We start from the raw sequence: 14,278 nt of genomic DNA on the forward strand, positions 1-14,278 counted from the left end.
CTATTTACAAGTACATCCCAATTATAAAATTGTTGCAAATCTTAATTCTCGAATAACGTTAACTCGTAAATCCCAAAATATACAATATCGATTTTCTACCTAAATGATAAAATCATTCTAGCACCAAGTATATTCTTAAACTATTATCTTCTCAATTGCAATAAAGTTGAGGCCTAAGACCCTTAGACTTTCCTCATTGGAACAAATGTCGCATTATTACGTATAATTAATGTTTAATTAGTACTAGCGTATAAAACTTTATATGTTATCCCATGTTAGCATTAGAATAATTTTAATAAATCAACTTCACCTATAACCTATAGTTCTAGAAATCCCATATCAAAGTTTTAGATTTCTTACTCGATAAAAACCTTAATATTCATCCATCGATAACCTATATTGAACACAACAAATTCTTTTTTTTTATTTTCACCCAAAATTTCTGTATGAACACATATTCCATAAACTTAAAATTCAAGCTTACGCAACCCAAATAGTATTAGATAACATAATTCCAACACACATATTCACTTATTCTCAAGTTTCTTAATAACTTACCAAAAATTCCTCAAGACGAGGTGTCTACCTCAATTCTTACATGTGTCTATCAAGTAACCTAACCATCAAACATACCCAACTTTCTAGAAAAATTAAATTCCTACAAAGGTATAATTTTAACTCTTAAGATCACGATTAAAACTTAAGCTACATCAAATCTTAGGCTCCCAAAAATAAGTTAACTTACTGTCGAATCATATAACTTAACTAATTGATCAACTTTATCTTAAATTGTTATCACTCTAAATTCTTAAATTTTTCCACAACATTATTTCACTAACATTTAAATTTTCAAGCCCAAGATTGATTCATCCTACAATGCCCTGGATTACCATTTCTTATAACATTATAACTCAGATAACTCAAGGTTCCAAATATCCCTTCAAATCTATATAATCAAAAATTCCTGTCATTTAAATCATTCGCTTCTCACTTACTGCTAAACAAATCACCCAAATTTCTTAAAAATTGCAAAATTAATTATTACTTTCCTAGAATATTATCCGATTTGTCCTTAATCTCAAGAATCCAACAATTACCCATAGTTCTTAGCGTGCCCAATCCCACTTTATAGGTTTCTCGTACATAAATTTCAGAAAATTTAAGTTTATTAAATCCAAATCAATTCTCATGACCTCGAAAAATTATTGATTTAACCCAAGTGTTCCTCAAAGTTTGAATTAAATCCTCAAAATATCCAGAATTTGCAATGAGGCCCTTAAAGTTCTCGAAAATTACATTCTTGGCCCTACAACTCTTTAAAATTTGCATTTTGGTCCCCATAAAATTTTCGATTTTAGCCTCATTTAACCTTAAAATCTTCGAACTCAAAATTTAATCCCCAAAAATTCGGAAATTTTGAAAAGATTCCCTTAGAATTATGATTTGTTTGCCTTAAAATCCTCAAATTGTACATTTATAATCATAAAGATTGTCGTAGTCCTCGAATCATTATTGCTTATATGAAATCTTCAAAATTAACTCAACTAATAACCACGAACTATTAGTAATTTTTTAGAAAATCTACATGTCTCAAAAGCATTCATAATTGTCAGATTTAACTTATGACCCACAAGTAAAACATCAGTACTACTAACTAAAAATTAATATAGTCAAATCATTTTCTACTTTTCCCAACGCCCAATAGACAAATTCTTAACCATGTCAAATTCCATCACAAAGCCAGCATGCATGAAAATCATATAATTTTTTATTTCGTGTCGTAACATGCATAAAACAAAATTTAAAGCATCTAATCTCAAAATATAACGACACATAAACATATACTGCAAAGCATATATCATGTAAACATGGAGGTGATAGCATTAAAAACATTTAAAACATAAAGCTTACAGACTTGAGGCTTGAAGACTGAGCGGCAGAAGCTGACGGTGGCACAACCCTATACAGGACCCTTGCTTTGATATCAACTGAAACGTCTACTAGTTTTAAAATTCTACTGGACATTTTTTTAAAAAACTCACATTTTCGAAATATCATTTAAACGTTTCGCATACATGCGCTCTACAGAAAAATATAAGATTTAAAAATGATCTTAAATATTTGACAATAAAAAAAGCGTCGTTTAAAAATAACCAAACTCGTCCATAATCAAACGAAAACATAAACTAATAAAAATCTTAAAATCATCAACGTATGAAAATATTCATCTCTTCTCAATCTCATAAACCGTAATGCGGAAAACAGGTGGTCCTCGGGTCGTGTCACCGCACCAGGTCTGCCTACTCAGAGTTCGGCACCTCCAGTCTCCTCATCATTAAGCTCACCTGCATCACACACGCCTAGTGAGTCTAAAGACTCAACACACCTGTACCAAGAATAACAAGCACATATACATAGCACACAGCAGTGAAAAATATCATACTCAACATATCTTTCATGAAATTAAAAGCATAACGTAAACGTGTCGTGTAAAATCATATCGTGTCAAAGCATGTCATCTCATGTCATCATATACGTAAACGTGTCTTGTAAAATCATATCGTATTAAATCATGTAATCTCATGTCATCCTATACGTATATATTTTCTTTTTTATTGAATTCAGTTCATTAGTTGTGACTTTCGTATCAGCTCTATTCGATGGATCCATTTATAAAACCGTGGTACCCGGCGGTGGGGGACATCAGCGACAGCATTACCCTTCCACTGAGCCCGGGCCTCAGCTCGTCATATCTCATGTCATCGTATACATATACATCGTCAGTCACAACCAATTCTCATCCTTCAAAAACATCATCATATTCACCCCTTAATTAAAACATGCATATACGTAACTTTTTCCCTTAAACCAAGCATGCAACGTATTTATCGTAATTTCGTAAAATTCATGAACGTGATACATAAACATTTAAAACATGATAAAATATGCTCAGAGCGTTGCCTTGACCAAAATCTCACCTCGGGTGCAAAATTACCATTTTGCCCCTGTAACCCCAAAAATTACCGTTTTGCCCCTGGATGTAAAATTTCACGTTTTTGACATTTTCTTAATTCCATTGACTCTAACATGTCTCAAATAATTATTTAAGCCTACAAGAATTTTTTCATATTTTTATTTGGCTTAATCGTTGACTCTTAAGTAAATATTTAAATATAAAATATTAATGCGTTTTAATCCTGAATTAAACCAAAACTTAGCGTAAAATTCCCAAATTAAAAACTTAGACTTCTAATAATTATTTGAGCTTAAATGTAATTTTTCATAATTTTATTAAGCTTAAATCTAGGTATTTCAATTAATTCTTTAATTAATGTTTCGTACGGCGATTAAAAATCCCGGATAAATCCAGAACTCATTATTTTGATCCAAAACTTACCAAACTCTGAAAAATGTCCCAAAACATATTTAAAAGCATCCCTAGATGTAAATTCTAAGCAAATTCAAAACTTAACTGATTCGTTTTCAAACTTGAACCGAAGTCCCGGTTTTAAACCGAATCGAACCGAAACTTAACCAAAATTTTCCTAACTTTTCAGCATACCTTCAAAACACATTAACAGGCCTAAAACCATTAAGATCAGACCTCCTAACCTCTGGAAGAGACTCTGAAGGCTAGTGGACATTCAGCAATATGAAATCCCTACAAACCCTCATGCACCTAGACACGAGATTATCGATCCTAGCCAAAAGCCGACGTGTCCAGCATAAAACCAGCTATGCTAGAGTCATGACTGAACCCAAGAGGCCCTCCTTGAACCATCCTAACTAATCCTACTGCCCAATCAACCAACCCCCGCGTTAAACCATCTAAACCGCTAAACAACCGACCGAGCCTCTCCTTGCCTTACACCCTTCGATCTGCTACTGAGCCAAGACCAGCAGCTAACGACTCCCTACTAGACCTGTCACGGACCCAAGTTGTTCAGTTTCTTAGCCAGGATCGAACCATGCATAGCTGCCCTACAAATATCTCTATCCATTCGACATATACACGCAAATGCCAAACCAACGGCCCTTCTGCCTAACCAAACCCCGACGCAACCTTCAGCCTCCCCAAAATAGCAGGCCCCTTACACAGATCACCAAAAGCGTTAGAGTTGAAACAAAAAAGATGCATGTTGTACTCCAAAACCGAAAAAGCTTCAATCTATGCTTTGGATCTTGATATCCTTAGACAAATGCACACATAACAGCATACATATAACGTGTAAGATGCAGGAATAATAGTACGAGACGTGCCTTGATGATAATATACTCGAAAACTAGAAGAACCGCGTGAAGGGAAGGCACCGGAGGAATTTTCTTTGAAAGATCAAGCTTGGCCGAAGCTTGGATGGAGTTTGCTGTGGAAAACCGAGACAATTCTGAATGGGAGGGGTGAGTGCCGGTTGTGGGAGTGATGATGGTAGGTATAATGGGTCCTTATGTATTAACTAAATAGTTAATTAATATATAATGGGTCCTAAATTGCTAATTAAGAGTTTAAAAAGAATTTTAAGTCCAATAAACTTAAAAGTAGACCCATTAAATCCATACATACTCCCGAAAAATATTTCGTGTTTGAAAGTTTTTGAAATAAATAGCCGAACCCTCAAAAAGCCGTCCGATTCGCTAAAATTGTGTACCAGTTAAAATAAAATCATGCGGATAAAATATCCCAAAAATCTAATTTTTGAAAAATACACTTAAAAACACCTTATATTAATTAATAAAAATAAATCATGTAATTAAAATAATTTCCTGGAAATTCTCCGGTCTCCGTTCCTCGTACGAGCGCGAAATGAAACTTAAAAATCTTTAATGCATGAACTTTTAAAATTTCATGAATTCAATCCTACCATGAAATAAATATGCATAAAATGCATAAAAATAAATAAAAATATTAATAAAATAAACATGCATTTTATGCTTTAAAAGAATCTATATCTATATATATAAAAGCAGAGTTTTTGCCAAAAATAGTAATTTCCCGCCAAAATGTCATTTCTAAAAAAAGAAAGACATATCATGAATATTGAAATGTGTACTGCAATAAATGATAATTTCATTTATTGTTTGCATTGATTATATCAATTCATTTAGTTTAAATTTGAATTTAATTCATTTTTATATTAATTTAAATATAATTTATGTATTATATGTCTTTTATTATTTTTTATTTAAAATGAAACTAAACTCTATTAAAAACATAAACTACATTAAAACTTTTGCATTGATTATATCAATCAATTTAATTTGTGATATGATTTGAAAAAAATATTTCTCATTAGTTTTATTAAATTTGATTTAAAAATATTTATTTATCAATGTTAAAAAATAATAATATATATAGTTTCTCAAAAATTAAAGAACTAAATATATATTTAGGTTAGTGGTCGACATTAATATTTTAAACACGATAAGAACCATGTCATTGCCTTAGGGTAACACAATTAATCGACATACATTTATATTTAAGAATTTTTTTCAAAATTAGGGAAAAAATAGTTTCTTATTTTTATTTTTATAATTATATTTTTTTTACAATTTAAATATCTATTTTTTTATAATAATTAATTTTTAATAATAGCATCTCGTGCATCGCACGGGTTAAATACTAGTATATATAAAAGCATAGTTTTTGTCAAAAATAGTAATTTCCCACCAAAATGTCATTTCTAAAAAAGAAAATATATATAATGAATATTGAAATATGTGTACTGCAATAAATGATAACTTCAATTATTGTTTGCATTGATTATATCAATTCATTTAGTTCAAATTTAAATTTATTTTATATTTAATCAAACATAATTTATATATTATATGTTTTAAAATTTTTTATTTAAATTGAAACTAATCTCTATTGAAAACATAAACTACGTTAAAATTTTTGCATTGATTATATCAACCAATTTAATTTGTGATATGATTTTGTGTTATTATGATATATTTAATTTTTATTACAAATTGTATAAATAAATATTATATATATATATTTATTTATTTATATATGTATATATATGCAGAGTTTTTGCAAAAATAATAATTTTCAGCCAAAATGTCATTTCTAAAAAAAATATATATATATCATGAATATTGACATATATGTACTGCAATAAATGATCACTTCAATTATTGCTTGCATTGGTTATATCAATTCATTTAATTAAATTTTGAATTTAATTAATTTTTATATTAATTCAAATGTAATTTATAATGTTTTTTATTTTTTTTATTCAAACTGAAACTAAACTCTATTGAAAACATAAACTATATTAATTTTTTACATTGATTATATCAATCAATTTAATTAAAAATTGTACAAAAAAATGTAAAATACAAATGATTGCAATGTTCAGTATCACTCATGAGGTAAATCATTTAAAAATACATTTTGCTATTTTAAGTAATTTTCTGTCCAAATTACTTACTAAAAAAGAAATACAATATTTAATTGGTTAATTTACTTTTTCTAAAAGTAAAATTGGTTGAGCATTAAAAGTTATCACTACAACAAGATTTTTCAATGGACATTAAATTTCCATTTAATAATCATAAATTTTTTTATCCCAAATGCATATTATTTCGAGATCATTAATTTGAAAGAATTAGTGTATTGTAGTTTTCTTCCAAAAACATATATATATTATATATCTTGAATTGCCTTATTAAAAATTTCAAATAAGAGAGCCCAAAAATATTAAAAGAGATAGATTTAAAAGAGTTTCAAATGGACATTAAAATAATCTCAATAAACATGTATATTACCCTTAATAATAAAAAATGTTGACATCCAATGCATGAAATTCGAGATTTCCATAATTTCAAAGAGTTAATGTATGATATAATTCTGCCAAAAGCATCCAATATATATTTTTTGTCACTTGTGATGTCTTATTTGAATTTTAAACTATAAATAATACAATATAGCATATTATATTAAAAAATAATTTTATTCTATTTATCTTACTAAATTTATTTACTCCAAAAGTGAATTCTGAAATGACTCATCTTTTCAGCACTATATCTGAGTTGAATCCTTCCAAGATGTAATGTTCATTTAAATTTAGATTTGTTTGTTGTTATGAACTACCTACATATGGAAACAACGAAACATTAAGTTTGAAATCTGACTTTAATGATCGAGAAGCAAAAAATATTATTCTTCTATTTTACAAAATTTTAATTATTACGTATTTACTAATGTGATAATTTTCTTCTATATTACAAAGTTCACGGATACATGATAGTATAAAATGTCCCGTAATGGAAATGATTAAACTGATTCTAAAGAAAGTTCGCATCTTATTAGGAGACACATTATAAAATTTATTGGCATTGTTTTGGAATACACATAGTAAATGTTAATAAAATAACTTTTCTGGTTTATATATAATTGCATATTTCATTTTTCTTTAGGAATAATTGGCTATTGTGTATATTATGAAGAGATTTTGTAGATAAAATCACAACTCATTTGGATAAGATATTGATGAAACAATTATTGTTATCATTCAAATGTGTCAAATACGTGTCATGTCACAAAATTGTTTGTGAATGTGGATTTAGATAAAATTATTGAATTTTAAAAAAGTTATTTCTCATTAATTTTATTGAATTTGATTTAAAAATATTTTTTATCACGTGTTAAAAAATAATAATATATAGATTATCAAAAATTAAAGATTTAAATATGTATTAAGGTTGGTGATCGACATCAATACACTAAACACAATAAGCATCATGTCATTGTCGTATGCTAACACAATCTAAAATTTTGATAAATGATAGTGATTATTAGCCAAAAAAATTAATCGGCATTTGTATTTTAAAATTAGCGAAAAAATAGTTTTTATAATTATATTATTTTTTCAATTTAAATGTCTATTTATTTTTCATTAATTTTTAGTAGTATCATCTCGTGCATCGCACGGGATAAATACTAGTTTAATAAAATACCAAAGAAACTTAATAATTTGCATGCATGTGGTACACGTGGACTTTTCGATTTTCGGGACGTTACAGAAAGGCATACGACGAAAAGCAAAAGTGCCATAAGGACAAGTGAACGTGGTTTTCTCTTGGTCCTCGGGTGCAATAGTGATTTGATTATACCCCGAATAGCCATCTAGAAAACAGTAAAATTCATGCTCTGGTAGTCTCTCTAGCATCTGATCAATAAAGGGGAGAGAAAAATGGTCCTTACGGTTGCATAATTTAATTTCATATAATCAATACACACTCTCCACCCTGTAACAGTCCTAGTGGGAATAAGTTCATTCTTTTCATTAGTAATCACGGTGATCACACCTTTCTTAGGCACACACTGAACATGGCTTACCCATGCGCTATCGGAGATATGATAAATAATATTTGTATCGAGAAGCTTGATAGTTTCAGCTTTCACTTCCTCTTGCATCTGTGGATTGAGTCGTATTTGTGGTTGCACAAGGGGTGAATACTTCACCTCCATCAGGGTTTTGTGCATGCAGATTGATGGACTTATTCCTTGGATGTCTGCCACCTTCCAGGCAAACGCACTCTTGTGCTCTTTAAGAACTTTCAGCAGTTTTCCCTCCATTGCATCTGTCAACGCAGCAGAAATAATGACAGGTAACTTGTTATTCTCACCTAGATATACTTACTTTAGGTGTGGAGGCAGTGGCTTGAGCTCAAGTGCTGGTGGTTCCTCAATGCTTGACTTCGAATGAGTCAAGTCTGTTCGGTCTTTCAAATCCTCCAATCTCATCCTTATTGGCTTCCTTCATGGATGGTTGACAATAAAGTATGCCACTATTTCCGCTCTTGAAATATGGACTTTTCCACTTTCACCAACACATCCTCTATTACTCCACGAGGATATTTGATGGTTTGTCTGCTAGTTGTAAGGACATCCTTGTGGGCTTAGCCTCACATGCTTGCGACCAAATAAATGGTACATTCTTTTGTGTCAGCTGGGTAATTGGCCTCGCAATCTGTGAGAATCCTTCAATAAATCTGCGATAATAGCCTGCCAAACCCATAAAACTACGTACCTCAGGAACTGATGTTGGTCTAGACCAATTAATGACTGCCTCAACTTTACTCGGATCAACTGATATACCTGCACTTGAAATCACATGTCCAAGGAAAACCACTATATCCAACCAAAACTTGCATTTCGATAATTTAGCTTACAACTTTTCAGTTCTCAAAATTTGCAAAACAGCTCTCAAGTGCTCGGCATGCTCAATTTCAGATTTTGAATAAATAAGAATATCATCAATGAAGATCACAACAAATTTATCTATATACCTTTGAAACACACTGTTCATCAAATCCATAAATACCGCAGGTGCATTGATCAACCCAAAAGGGATAACCAAAAATTCAAAATGCCCATACCTGGTACGAAAAGCAGTCTTAGACACATCTGTCTCTCTAACTCTTAACTGATGATATCCGGATTTTAAATCAATCTTAGAATATAGTGAAGAACCCTGCAACTGGTCAAAGAGATCATCAATCCTTGGCAAAGGATACTTATTCTTTACTGTGGCTTTATTCAACTGTCTATAATCGACACAAAGCCTCATAGACCCATCTTTCTTCTTCACGAATAAAACCGGAGCACCCCAAGGTGAAACACTTGGTCTTATATATCCTTTAGCCAATAGATCCTCAAGTTGTTCCTTTAGTTCCTTCAGTTCAATTGGCGCCATCCTATAAGGAGCTCTAGAAATAGGTTGTGTACCTGGCATCAACTCAATGTTGAAATCAATCTCTCGGACTGGAGGAAATCCTGGAATCTCATCTGGAAATACATCTGAAAATTCACTAACAATTGGAATCTCTGCCAATTTAGGTACTGACCTTGAAATATCGATTTCATAAACCAAGAAACATTCGGCTCCTTTATGCAACAAACGAGTCATGGACAAAACAGATATCAAAGGAATCTTAGCTCGAGAACCTTTACCATAGAATGTCCAGTGATCTGTCATATCAGGCCTAAACTTAACAATCTTCTGAAAACAATCTACAGTAGCCATGTATCTTGTCAACATGTCAATACCAACTATGCAGTCAAAATCAGACATCTCCAACACAATGCAATCAATCTCGATGACATTATCCTCATAACGAAATTCACAACCACTTATCATTTCTGCTGACCTCATCACTTTGCCCAGTGGAGTAGAAATAGATAATGTAGATGATAATGGAATAGAATGCAACGAATGCAACGAGACAAAGTGCTCAGCTATGAAAGTATGTGATGCACCAGTATCCATCAAAACATAAGCAGGATAACTTGAAAGAAAACAATTACCTGCAATAACATTATCTGGAGCATTATGTGCCTCATCCTCAGTGAGTGCAAAAACTCGAGCCTGCTGTCTAGGTGGCTGTCCTACCCTGTGGCCACCACTATGTTGTTTATGATCTGACCGGTTTGATTGCTGATAAGAATGAACTGTAGGGGTCTGACGATTCTGGTGAGGTGTCTGTCTCGATGATCTCCCAATCTGAGATATTTCACTTCCACTATTAGGACACACTTGAGTATAGTGTCCCACCTGGTTACACAAGTGGCAAGCTCCCGAGATTCCTCTACATTGATCGGTATAATGTCTACCACCACACTGACCACAAGTTGTGCCTGAATAACCAGTGCTCTGAACTGAACCAGACTGTCTCGATCTACTAGAATTCGAAAAATTACTGCCATGCCTCTTAAATTGCTTCCCTCTAGCCCTAAACTGCTATCTTATGTTGCCACTATTACCCTGTCTGAACTGCTGTCGGAACTGTGGCTGTTGGGGTCGTTGCAAATATTAAGAACCTCTCTGCCTAATGATTCCAGTTTCAGCTCCCTTGGCTCGATCAAGAGCCTCAGCCAAAGTGTTAGGCCTTCCAGTATTAACCAGGGTAAATATATCAGGATTAAGACCATTTATGAAACGATCGGCCTTAGCTTCTTCATCAGATGCTACATGAGGAGCAAATCTCAGTAAATTCGAGAACTTAGCAACATAGTCCTCAATATTCAGATTTCCCTGCTTTAAATTTGCAAACTCGGCTCCCCTATCTTTCCTGTAATATGTAGGAAAGAAACAATGATAAAATTCATATTTAAAAATATCCCAGGTAACAATCGTACCTCGACCCTCTAAAGCTTTCTTGGTCATGATCCACCAACTCTTAGCAACATCTAATAACTGATGAACAACTAACTTCATTCTACGATCATCTGGATACTCAAGAGATTCAAATAACTGATCCATATTCTCCAACCAGTTCTCACACTCTAATGCATTCTCGGTACCCTTCAACATCGGTGGGTGCAAAGCCTGAAATCTGGCTAACAGTATCTCCATCGGAGTCGGAGTTATATCCATCTGAGTATGAGTAGCACTGCCCTGATCTTGTGCCAGTGGTATATTCTGTCTAGGTCTACCACGACCTCTACCTCGAGTAGCCATGTCTGATATAAAATAGATCAAACACATATAAAATCACAATATCATAATCATCTCAATCTTGTATCAATCATCTCTGGCTCTTGAGACTCAACAATCTCAAAAATCTCGAATAAAGCTCAACAATATAATATCTCAATTATAATCATGTATTTCACATTATGGTACAATGATAATGCTAGCAAATATATCTCATGATCAAGCAATTCGAACTGACTCGATATACCATGTTCCCAAATATCTTAGGCTCTGATACCACCTAATGTGGGGCACCGGGTCCGATATCTAATACTAATAATTATAATTGTAATAAACCAAATGATTTAATAAATACGTAATTTGTGGTTCACAAATTCACATAAACATCGTCAAAATAATTTAATGGTCTCAAATGTTTGAAATATAATTTTCAACATGCCAACAAAAAGTAGTGAACCAAAGAAATCCAAACATCATCACATAGCTCCTAAGACCCGAGAATCCCACTCTAACTCGTATCTCCTCGCCTGGAGCTGGACTCTGGCATCCCCAACCTCGCCTCACTACCGTCAAGCACATGAAAACAAGAGGTAGCCGACGTGCCGGTGAGTATAAACCCAGTATGATACAATCAATAACATATGAGAATTAACATTTCAAATATCTCATATAAAATTCATAAAGATGCAATATAATGCAATGCATGATCAGAAGCTGTGGGCTATCAATAAATCTCAAGATCAAGTGAATCATCTGGTCATAGGTTACCCAAGGGAATAGAATCACCCAACAACATCCACCGACTCATCCGCTCGGGGTGGAGTGCTGTGTTCTACAATCCCAGGAATATGGTGCGCCTATAGAGAGTGTTCAGGCCATAGCAGCGACCTTCGCATACACTATGCCAACTCAACTATAGCCACATACGTCCAACAAATCAATAAATCAAGGCGACCTCCGCCATATCAAATCTGAATCAAAAAGTGGCTCAATATGCAATGTAATGATGCAAATCAATATCATCAATTCGATATCATAATCAACTAATTTCAATACAACAATCATCATCAAATCACCAATAGTTCATCGAGCCATAGAGTTTTCAATTTAAAATAAAAATGATACTTTTACCTCATATGTTACCGACCGTAACATACCTTTCAAATATTACCAAAAGAAGATCGAAATGTGTAGGTGAGAAGTCTTAACCTCTGAATTATACTATAACTCAAGAACTCGGATCATTTATCAAAACATAGCAATTTCTGTACAAAATTCATAATTAATTCAATAATGCTTCGAATCAAGATCCGCAATTTGGATATTCAAGAAAACTCAAATCCCAACAATAGTGTAAAGAAGGAATCCATATCATTTCTTAACCGTAATATGACATAAAAACATTCATTGAATCATTTTGTCAAACACGTGACGTGCGTGCTAAAGAGTTAGCTCCTCTACAATTCCATTTCTTTTCAAATTATCAATACATACAATAATAATACCATCAATCATTACATTAACAACTTTACCTCAACACTCAAACCAAACAAAACATTGTTTTCCCTTCAATCACTAAACCAAGGAAATAAGCTTTCTTACCTTGCTTATAAACTCTTGAGAAGAAGAACTTCTAATCTCCAAGCAAATATTAAGGCTTCGATCAAAGATTAATGTCTTGGAAGAAACTGGATTGAAGGAGAATGAAGAACCCTAGCTCTAGACCAATGGAGAGAAAAGAAAGAGAAGGGAAATGAGTAAAAAGATGATCCCATTCGATTTTATGCCTTCCCAAACACCAAAACACGTTTTCTTAACTTGCTGGGCGCTTGGGCGGACATCTTTTTCCGCTCGGGCGCAGAACTCTCGGCCATAAATATAAAATTTTCAAACAAGGCCCGCCTGGGCGGACATCTTTTTCCGCTCGGGCGCGCTTTGCGGACAGCTACGTCAAAGATTGCTTCTGAAACGCCTCTTCTCTTCAGAATTAGGAAAAGTGGTAAACAGGAAAGTTGTAGCCCTATGTCTTGGCTTGCATCTCCAATTGGATTCATGTCATTTGGAGGTCTGAGTAAAACGTTATGCTCAATCTCCCAACACATATCATTGTAGAAACGACGATACGCACGAAACACTTCGGGACGCTTTTGGCTCGTCTTCCCTAATGATTTGAACAAAACTCAAAACAGGAAAGTTATAGCCTTATGTCTTATCTTTCTAATGGAAGTGGCCTCACATCAAATGGATCAATATACAAAAAAATTATGCTAAAAACCACAACTATTGTCACATTTTTCAAACCGTTTCTGCACTTCCATTACCTATTTAGCTCAAATTCCACCTTTGATTCTACCCCTCCATTATCTATTCCATTCTACTGCCACATTTTTCAAAATTCGGGCATTACAAAGCTCAAGTGGTTACAAGGATTGTAGCCAATATACCTATATGCCAGGAGGTTGAGGAGTCGAATCCTGGGAAGGCACAAACTCCACTTTCCTGGCGTGGAGAAGTCCCATGAGTAAGTGCAAGCTGGTCTGAGTCCAGGAACTGTGATTGCAGGGTCTGAGGACAGGGCCAGGGCCTTACAATAAAAGGCACCTTTTATTGTAAGGCCCTGGCCCTGTCTTCAGACCCTGCAATCACAGTTCCTGGACTCAGAAGCTCAAGTGGCTACCAGGATTGTAGCCAATATACCTATATGCTAGGAGGTTGAGGGTTCGAATCATGGGAAGGCACAAACTCCACTTTCCTGGCGTGGAGAAGTCCGATGAGTAAGTGCAAGCTGGTCTGAGTCCAGAAACTGTGATTGCAGGGTCTGAGGACAGGGCCAG

The sequence above is a fragment of the Primulina tabacum genome, chromosome 13 (genome assembly GCF_025594145.1).
Source record: "Primulina tabacum isolate GXHZ01 chromosome 13, ASM2559414v2, whole genome shotgun sequence".
In the NCBI taxonomy this organism is placed as follows: domain Eukaryota; kingdom Viridiplantae; phylum Streptophyta; class Magnoliopsida; order Lamiales; family Gesneriaceae; genus Primulina; species Primulina tabacum.